Source organism: Girardinichthys multiradiatus, chromosome 20 (genome assembly GCF_021462225.1).
Source record: "Girardinichthys multiradiatus isolate DD_20200921_A chromosome 20, DD_fGirMul_XY1, whole genome shotgun sequence".
In the NCBI taxonomy this organism is placed as follows: Eukaryota; Metazoa; Chordata; class Actinopteri; order Cyprinodontiformes; family Goodeidae; genus Girardinichthys; species Girardinichthys multiradiatus.
The window spans coordinates 12,371,766-12,382,451 of NC_061812.1; the positions used below are offsets into that span (position 1 = coordinate 12,371,766).

General features: G+C 36.7%; 1 pseudogene; it reads right to left on the bottom strand.

The window, feature by feature from the left end:
• Positions 1-6,575: 6,575 nt before the first annotated feature.
• On the bottom strand, positions 6,576-8,336 carry LOC124857282 (annotated as a pseudogene).
• Positions 8,337-10,686: the final 2,350 nt, after the last annotated feature.

The following is a 10,686-nucleotide window of genomic DNA, read 5'->3' on the forward strand; positions in this document are numbered from 1 at the left end:
ATTTTGCCCAACTTTTATTTTTTGCAAAATCCAAAAATGTTAAAATAGCTCTTTTCAAACAATATTGTTTAGATGATTTATTTCTATCACAGAACATCAACTTTATCACCATGCAGGGTTTACTCTCATTCCACCATATTGTGCCCAGTGTTTCTGCAAGACAGAGGTCAGAATCTATTGTCCCTCTGAGCCTCTGAGACTGAGATTTCTTGGTTTCCCACACTTTGTGCTTTCACTGAAGGATAGATGTAAGTGTGCCTTTGTTTAAAGACATTTGGACAATAGTTTTGTGTTTTGACATTCCTCCACCTCACACAGTGAAGTGATCGATACATGTTTGTTACTGAAGTACAGATACCACCAAAATACCAAACCTTGTTAACATGCATTCATTTTTAGACTACAACTTTTGCATTCTCACATGAAAGAGATGACTTGATTCTTTTTATAATATTAAGCAAAAACATTTAAAAAAAAAGCTAAGCTTGATGCATCTTTGCATGGAAAAAATTAAAATGTTTTTAACAGTTTGGCAAGAAATAGTCAATGACAACTTCTTGTCTCTTGAAAAGATTGATCCTTTCATGGAGTCTGCAAATACTGACTCAAACACTAACTCAAACACTGACTCAAACATTGACTCCGTTGTTAATAAAGCTTATGCACTTTTCCAGAATAGAGCCCACTGTATTTTCTAAAAACTGTTCTTGTGCTTTTACTGCTTCCCACTTGAATTTTGAAGTTGGGAGTGCAGATGGGTTAAAATCCTATATTTGTTTAAATTAGGAAGCTTGGAAAAAATTTATTTAGAGAAATATTTTTTTTTTCTTTCATTGATGTGCTCAGTCCACCACAAAATAACCTTTTTTTGAGACTTTTGTGCTACTCACGTGCTCCAACAGAGAGAAAGACTGACGTCACCAACCATCTGGAGGGAAACAACAGGATTGGCTGCCTGAGAAACTTTTCATGAAGGGTATCAAATAGCATTAAGCAACTCTCAGGAAGAAAAATGGAAGTCAACTTTGCTATTAAAAATTTTCCTACACTTTGTATTATTGAAACTCTGCCAAGTTAAAACCACACAAAATAAATAGATAACAGTGAAATATATTTAATTTATTTTTATTTCTGCAAACAAATCTTCTCAAAAATAAATTACCAAAAAATAAACCAAGCGGTTAATAGAGAAAATCTGTGCAAACGTTGGTTGGATTTTAAGATTTTATGATAATCAAACAAAGTCTAATTAGAGAAAAAATGGGATTTCACGACACATGATAATCCTATCTGTTGTGGCATTTCCTTTGACTGTAATCTCAGAAGGTTACAAAGGACATCAAACTCACACATCCATTAGCACACACATGTACAGTACTGTGTTTTAGGCAGGTGTGAAAAAATACTGTAAACAAAGGATGCTTTTAAAAATGGAATTGTTAATCATTTATTTTCATCAGTCAACAAAATGCAGTGAATGAACAAAAGAGAAATTTAAATAAAATCAATATTTGGTGTGACCACCCTTTGCCTTCAAAACAGCATCAATTGTTCTACACTTGCACACAGTTTTTGAAGGAACTCGGTTGGTAGATTGTTCCAAACATCTTGAAGAACTAACCACAGATCCTTTGTGGATGTAGGCTTTCTCACATCCTTCTGTCTCTTCATGTAATCCCAGACACACTCCGTGATGTTGAGATCAGGGCTCTGTGGGGGCCATACCATCACTTCCAGTAAGACTTGTTTTTCTTTACGCTGAAGATAGTCACTTAGCATTTTGTAAATTAATAAAAATAGACAATCATCATTTTTATTTCTGAAAGCATTCTTTGTTTACAGCATTTTTTCACACCTGCCTAAAACTTTTGCACAGTACTGTATGATAGCGTCTATGATTCAGAGCGTTTTATTAAATATTTAACCCCTACTTACTTTTCACAAAAATAACACACTATTCAAAATAAACTTCAATATGTGTGGTAAGAAAACTGTTGCTCTTCTCTCCAACCTGTCAGCCAACATGGTTGGCCTCTAGTCTCCCTAAGAACACACAGAAGGAGCAGAATAATTGCTGTAAATAATTTAAAGAGACAAACAAATGTAGAATAATGATTATACAGGTCCTTCTCAAAATATTAGCATTTTGTGATAAAGTTCATTATTTTCCATAATGTCATGATGAAAATTTAACATTCATATATTTTAGATTCATTGCACACTAACTGAAATATTTCAGGTCTTTTATTGTCTTAATACGGATGATTTTGGCATACAGCTCATGAAAACCCAAAATTCCTATCTCATAAAATTAGCATATCATTAAAAGGGTCTCTAAACAAGCTATGAACCTAATCATCTGAATCAACGAGTTAACTCTAAACACCTGCAAAAGATTCCTGAGGCCTTTAAAACTCCCAGCCTGGTTCATCACTCAAAACCCCAATCATGGGTAAGATTGCCGACCTGACTGCTGTCCAGAAGGCCACTATTGACACCCTCAAGCAAGAGGGTAAGACACAGAAAGAAATTTCTGAACGAATAGGCTGTTCCCAGAGTGCTGTATCAAGGCACCTCAGTGGGAAGTCTGTGGGAAGGAAAAAGTGTGGCAGAAAACGCTGCACAATGAGAAGAGGTGACCAGACCCTGAGGAAGATTGTGGAGAAGGGCCGATTCCAGACCTTGGGGGACCTGCGGAAGCAGTGGACTGAGTCTGGAGTAGAAACATCCAGAGCCACCGTGCACAGGCGTGTGCAGGAAATGGGCTACAGGTGCCGCATTCCCCAGGTCAAGCCACTTTTGAACCAGAAACAGCGGCAGAAGCGCCTGACCTGGGCTACAGAGAAGCAGTACTGGACTGTTGCTCAGTGGTCCAAAGTACTTTTTTCGGATGAAAGCAAATTCTGCATGTCATTCGGAAATCAAGGTGCCAGAGTCTGGAGGAAGACTGGGGAGAAGGAAATGCCAAAATGCCAGAGGTCCAGTGTCAAGTACCCACAGTCAGTGATGGTCTGGGGTGCCGTGTCAGCTGCTGGTGTTGGTCCACTGTGTTTTATCAAGGGCAGGGTCAATGCAGCTAGCTATCAGGAGATTTTGGAGCACTTCATGCTTCCATCTGCTGAAAAGCTTTATGGAGATGAAGATTTCATTTTTCAGCACGACCTGCCACCTGCTCACAGTGCCAAAACCACTGGTAAATGGTTTACTGACCATGGTATCACTGTGCTCAATTGGCCTGCCAACTCTCCTGACCTGAACCCCATAGAGAATCTGTGGGATATTGTGAAGAGAACGTTGAGAGACTCAAGACCCAACACTCTGGATGAGCTAAAGGCCGCTATCGAAGCATCCTGGGCCTCCATAAGACCTCAGCAGTGCCACAGGCTGATTGCCTCCATGCCACGCCGCATTGAAGCAGTCATTTCTGCAAAAGGATTCCCGACCAAGTATTGAGTGCATAACTGTACATGATTATTTGAAGGTTGACGTTTTTTGTATTAAAAACACTTTTCTTTTATTGGTCGGATGAAATATGCTAATTTTGTGAGATAGGAATTTTGGGTTTTCATGAGCTGTATGCCAAAATCATCCGTATTAAGACAATAAAAGACCTGAAATATTTCAGTTAGTGTGCAATGAATCTAAAATATATGAATGTTAAATTTTCATCATGACATTATGGAAAATAATGAACTTTATCACAATATGCTAATATTTTGAGAAGGACCTGTACAGACATGCCTGTAACAGTATTCTTTCTTTAGGACAAACACCTGTATGTATTGTTTTGTGGGGTTCTAATAGGGTTTATTTTGATTTTGTTCTAAAAACAGCAAGTCACCAAAAACCTGTTCATGTGATTAGTCATTGAAGGTTTGTGTAAAAACCTAAAAATGTGTCGGATAATAAAGACTCTCATCATTTTGTTAACAACAGTCCAGTACATTCAATCTCTTTTTAGGTGCACAAGAACTATCACCACCAGTGTTTGATATAAAATAAGCCATGAAGAGAGAGGATTGAGATTTAAGCCAGCAGTCACAACACAGCTGATCATCTGGAAAGAATTATTTCTATTGAAATCAGTACTTCATTATTGCTGTAAGGTTGTGCATTAAAACATATGAAGGGGAATGTTTAAAGGTCTTCTCTTTTTAATAAAACATCCAGTCAGAATAATGTCAACTTACACAAGAGGTACAGGAATGTGATGATACATCACAGCAATTACTTTAAGAAATCTTAAAGACACTTTACTCAGAAAAAGTGGAAGAACATATGTCTTTATAAAAGATGAAACTCTGTGAGACACGTCATTCTGTTTTCATAAGAAAATACCTAAAAATGTGCTTAACATGCAGTTCAACCTGGAAAGACTCACAAATGAGAGAAACACAGAGATGGCAGTTAGAGAAGTTCATTAGCTGATGTTTGATTTCTTTTGGCGCTCGGACCCCGGTGGAAGACATGGATGCTGATAATGATATGAGCTTGAATAAACATCTTAGGGTTAGAATTAGAGAAGTCTTCCACCCGGGATCCTGAAACTGGTGGTGGAGTGGAGGCCTGAGAAGATAAGGGAGTCGGAGGGAGCTTAAAGGCTGATGGCGGAGATGGGGTGGAGGAGGGTCGAAGCTCAGCTGAAGATCAGGAGATTCTGCGTTTGAAGATCTTTTAAAGCAAAGCCTGGAGGGATGACTGGCTGGAGAGGAATGTAGATCAGGAGCTCATTGGTTGGAACGGAGAATGTAGTGGAGTAATTAGATGGAGCTGGAAGTGGAGGTGAGTCTTCCAAGTTGAATTTTCGTCAAAACTCCATGTTACATTGAAGGAAACGAAAAACGAAATCTAAACGGAAAAAAAATCTGATCTTAAAACAGATCATCTTATGTTCCTTACAAAAGCATAAGCAAGGGGAAAAGAATCAGCAGATAAGAACATATCAGGGTCTTCACAATTAAGACATGTCATGCTGAAAAGATACTGTTTAAAAAATGGAATAAAATACCCTTTAGATTACATAAATCCTCAGCACTGCATAATTTCTAAGTTTGAGAAGATGCACATAGATTTAATTACATTGAGTTGGACCAGCATGGTCCATAAATGTCTGCATCGCAAGACTTTTTTTTTTTCTTATTTTGAAAGATTGTTTTATCATTAACTCAGAATATGACATCTTTTGAAAAATAACATCCAAAATAATTTCCTCTGTAAATTCAGAAGAACATGTCGACAAAAATTAAACTAGTTCTTTCCACTTAACCTTGACCGATATGGTCTTCTCTCACAGTCAGGAGGTGAGCTGTAGAGCAACAACAGGTCCTGTACAGCAGTAGTTTATTGGTTTCCCAAAGAAAAAGTGGAATTTGGTTGAAGTCAATGGATGACAATTTAGATCTCCAAACAACTTTTTTTTTAAACTAAGTTGGATGAAGTCTGGACAATTTATTCTCAAAGGACAAAATAAAAAATTTATTTGAGGATAAAATAAACAATTTGAACCCAAACAAAGACACAAACACCCTCAAATCACAACAGTAATGGAATTGCACTCTTTTCTAGATATTGACAAAACCATATGTGAAAGTTTCTTTTAAAATAATTCATAATTTAATAGGTTATCCACATTTTATCATGTGAATGTAGAATTTTTTTCTACTGTGTTCACTATGCTATAACAATAGCTACAAAGTTTTCCATTCTTAAATGATTTATTGACAATAATTTTCCATGACCAACTTTATTTTGACTTTGGTTGGAGGGTTGATTTCACTCATTGTTCAAATCAAAATCAGACAGTTTTTTGTGTTGTTTTGGCAGAATTTGTTTTGAATTTTTTTCTATCAATAAGACAAAGTTGTTCTTTCCAGATGCATTATGTGTATCAACTACTTTGTGACATGTAGTTGTTTAAGCAGATGTTTCTCTCTGTTTCCCACACTTTACAATGATCTGGTCAGTTTACAAAAGGACATTGAAAGCAGGTTTCATGACAGATGCAGCTTGCCCTTCTGAGATAGCCTGATGTTAACCATCTGGAGTGAAACAACAGGACTGACTATCCAAAAGACAGTTGTCAAAATAAAAAAAGATATAATCTCTTAAAATAGTTTTCTCTTCATTTGCATCTTTCTTTTTTGGATTGAATTATATGACTTAACACAGAACAAACAACCAGGCACACACACACTCACACCTGGGAGCCAGCTAACCTAACCCAAGCATGCATGGGAGAGACATGCAAACTTCATGGAGAAAGACCTCAGGCCTGGATTTATACCCAGTACATTCCTGCTGCAGGACAACAGTGCTAATAATTGTGCCACCATGCATGCCTGGCCTGTATATCAATAATCACTTTTTACCTGCTTTGTTGATGCACATAATTTTGTGAATCACACATAATTTCACTTAGGTTTATTTCTCTGAAGTTTATTATGAGGTACTATAAGGTAAACAAGCACTAAACAGAGCAGCTCAATATTAAGGTCTGGCAGACTAGACATAGCACCACATTAGCATCTGAAAAGAATTAGCACTAAACTGGCCATTAAAATAACAACACATTCAAATGCAAATGTATCTGAATTTATTAAATTTTTTAGGAAACTAAAATAACATCAAGAAAGATTCCTCAGGAGTTACAGAAAAACGATACATCACTGCAACAACTTGGGAAAATCTCCAAGACGCTTTACTCAGAAAGAGTGGAGGGGCAGTCGTCTTCACAAAAGACAGGAATGATAAAACGTGCTTGTAATATATACATTTCCTTTATATCAAAGCCAAAGATCAATCTGATATTTGAAAAAATCATGATGGGTGAATCATAAAGTCACATAGGCAAGTTCACAACATGTGAATTCAATATATTTTTCTTTTAATGAAATGCCTAGATCTCCATTTAGGTAAGAGGAAAAATATGTGATCCACTAAAAAAATCAATATGTAACGATTCAGTATTTCCATAGGAAATTAATTGAAAATGCCAGAATGAGAAGTCAGGTGAACTCTGCGCATTTAAAATAAAATGCAGTTATCTTTTATGACAAAAGAATGTAAACAGACCTGACAGATCAAAGCTATCTGAAAATAATTAATACTAATAATCAGTTTCAGTTCAGTTCAACAACCTCCTGTACATACAGAAGAATCAGTCTTTGAATTTCAAATATTTCAGTGTCATTTATATTTGACCAACATGGTCTATAGTATAAATTTACATCTGATGAGAAATCAGTATACAGGGGCCCAATCTTTCCATAAGAAAGAAAAATTCAAAGTACAAAAAACTAAATGAAAGAAAGTTTAGGTACACTTCAGGTAAAGTCAGTAGATTTTAAAGAAAAGTTAAAGTTCTCTTTTAATCCCAAAGAATGAAAATACTTTAAGATCTGACAGACCAAAACTGTCTGGTTGGATTTACCCGGTTCAGTGAGGATTTTCCTGTTTCAGTGCAGTTTAGTCATTTTTTTTCCTAAATAGTAGAATAAGTCTCTAAATTTCAATAATTTCAGTGTCATTAATCTGTGACCAACATGGTCTTTAGGTTTTTGCCAAAGTCTTTCTAAGCATTAAATATATTGTTCTAATTTCCTTAGGAAATATGTCATGAAAAATAACAACTCACAAAGGATCAAAAAGAACAAACTTCCAATAGAAGCCAGATAAATTCAGCTAAATAATATCTGACCAATGTGGTCGTCTTAATTTGAGTCGTTTTCACTCAAATCTTCAGATTTCTACCATGGCCGCCAGAGGACACTGTTGACTGAACTCTTGTCTTCATTGATGCTGGTCTGGATTTTGGAGCTCAGAGCAGAGAAGTCAGCCTCTCCTAGGCCCTTCTGAGAGGACGCATGCAGCTTGTTAAAGTGGTTCAGGAGTCTTCTCTGGGACTGTGTCTTCACTTTAACCTTAGACAGGAAGTGGACCACCTCTTGGACACATCTGGAATCAGTAATGACTGCAAGAGCAGCTGGGTGCTGCATTCATCCCAGGAAGCAAACTGTCTGCCTTTTCCAGCTTGGAGTTCATCTGCTGTTTGAGGAACTCTGGACCCAGAAGAGACTTGAGCTGCTCGATACTGTTGTTCATTCGGTCTCTGTGTAACCTTTCCACCAGAGGCTTTTTGAGCTGCAGAAACAAGAACAACGTCATTAGTAGACATATTATAGTATGTAGTGCTTCTATTAACATATATTTAAATATTAACATGTTATCCATGGATCTAATATTTACCTTGGGGTTTAGAGTCAGATGCTCCTGAGTGTCCGTCATTGCTGCCCTGGTGGTGCCATGGTTGGATCTCTATGTGTGGAGGTCTCGGTAGAGAGAATCTGATCTCCGCTGGCTTTACCACCTCCTATTTATGGTCCCACATCCCCATCTGGGTGTGTGGGTCTCGGTCTGGAAGAGGTTTCCCACAGTCTGAACCAATCAGAGACCAGGAGTAGAGAGAATAGAAGTCTGCTCAGCCACATGGTCAATACTCATGTTAGTAGAGGACAATGGTTTGATCTTAGGGGAACAGGTGGAGGACTGGGGGGAGTTTATGTGAATGTGGGAATGTTGTGACTTTTTGATCAGTAATGTTTATCACACATGCATCATTACAACACATCTGTAAAAACAAAAAGTATTCTCTTATTTCTTGTTAGTTTAGGGAGAACATGATTGCATTTTGTTGTTGTTTATGTTGTTTGACTGATCAGCCTCGTTTATCTAAATTTTAAAAGACTTTGTTCAACTTCACGTGTTTTAAAATGTGTCATACAGATCAATTTAACACTGGCAATAATAAATTGCATTTATCGTTAAAAATTTGCTGTTCATGTTTGCTGCAAAATCTGTTCAGATTATTAATTTTTTTAACATGTGTTTTAATAGTATTTTCAGAAATATGTTTGGTGTGAGTGGATCGTTTTCCGTAGTTTCCCACACCCAATCCTTCCTAGATGTGGTCAGTGATCTACAAAAGGACTTTTAATGGAGCTCTTGTGACAAATGCTGGTTATGTAAATGAGACAGAGCATGACTCAGGCAGTCTTAAACTATAAGCGCTGACAGTTAAAATTAATACAACTAAGCATTCAACAATTATCGACTTCTTAAGTTTACAGAAAAGGAGTTTTAGATTATTAGTAAACTTGGATTTTTTCCCCTTATATTCAGATGGTTTCAATTTCACAGTCTTATCTGAAGCAGGAATCAGAGCAGATGTCTCCTGAAGTGTGCCTCTTAAAAACTGTCTGCTGTTATTGTTGCTTAAGATGCAAATTTATTTGAACTTTGACTTTTCTCCCCAGAGGTTACTCAAATGTTTCCTTCACTGAACGTTTAGGCAGGCGCTCACGTAAGTTGACCAATGTAAAAATAAAAAATTTAAACTTTAAAATACAGCGTTTCTTTTTAAATTGTTCAAGTTAAAGCTACTGAATATCTTACTCAAGGACATTAAAGAAAGAATTTAGCATTCTGCTAACAATGCAGAACTATAAAGCACTAAGTTAAAATTGTAAAGTTGATCTTTCTCAAATGTACAGCTTCAGAATTAGATTGGGTGCATCAAACTATACATTAAAAAGATACTTTGTTAAAATTGATACCAGGATTACAACCTGCTGAATGAAAAATTTGCTTTTTATACAAGATCAATACACACGCATGAGCTGCAGCTGGTCCAAAATGCTGTTCCCAGAGAGAACATGTACAGTTGAATTAAACAACCCACACAAACAATATATTCAACTGGGCCATATTTTTGTTTTTTAGAAATAAAACCATGAAACTAAACTAGAGTGTGAAACATATGCTAATACAACATAATTACTTAAAATAGTGTGCAAGGCCCAATTGCCTTAAAGACTGGAGTATTGAATATTTACTAAAAACACAAACATGATAAGACATACTGTATGCCTCAGTTTTTCTTAAACACAGGATCAAAATAAGTTCAGTCAAAAGAGTTTTCTATCAAACAAAGGTTATATTTATAGAACAGACAACATTATGCTAACCATTTCACCTGTCAGGTAAAAGAAACACTATGCTTTCAGATCTGATAAGTGATCAGTACTCGGTACATCTTCTACGGAAAAGCATTCTGTACCTAAACTTGAAGAATTCTTTTAGGTTCATCTTTGACCAACATGAACTAAAGTTTGTTACATAAGGTTTTGTTCTGTCCATAAGAGATGTTGTTTCCTTACAAAAAGCCAAGTTGTAAAAAACGTAACACAAAATAGACTCCTCTCTATTACGAAATATTACCCCTGTGAAATCTTAAAGAATCCAGATCAATAATTTCTGACCAAAAATAGTCTGTCAAAAGGGAACTCCAGGTTATTGGTATCTACTATGGCCACCAGATGGCGCTGTTGGCTGGTCTAATGCTTAGTTGATTCCAATCTGGATTGAGGAGGAGAGTTGTCAGCCTTGCTCAGATTCTTCTCAGAGAAGGTCTGCAGCTTGTTGAAGTGGTTCAGCCGTGTTCTCCAGGACAAGGACTTTACCTGAACAGCAGTCAGAGAGATAATCTCTGAGCGTTGCAAACATCAGGGAAAGTAGGAATTGTGTTTACATCAACTCTACTCCCTTATGCCTGAATCAGTAACATTTACCAAGCCTTTGACAGACCTTTCAGATGTGCCACACAATTTTCCTATCCCAAGCCTATGGTGT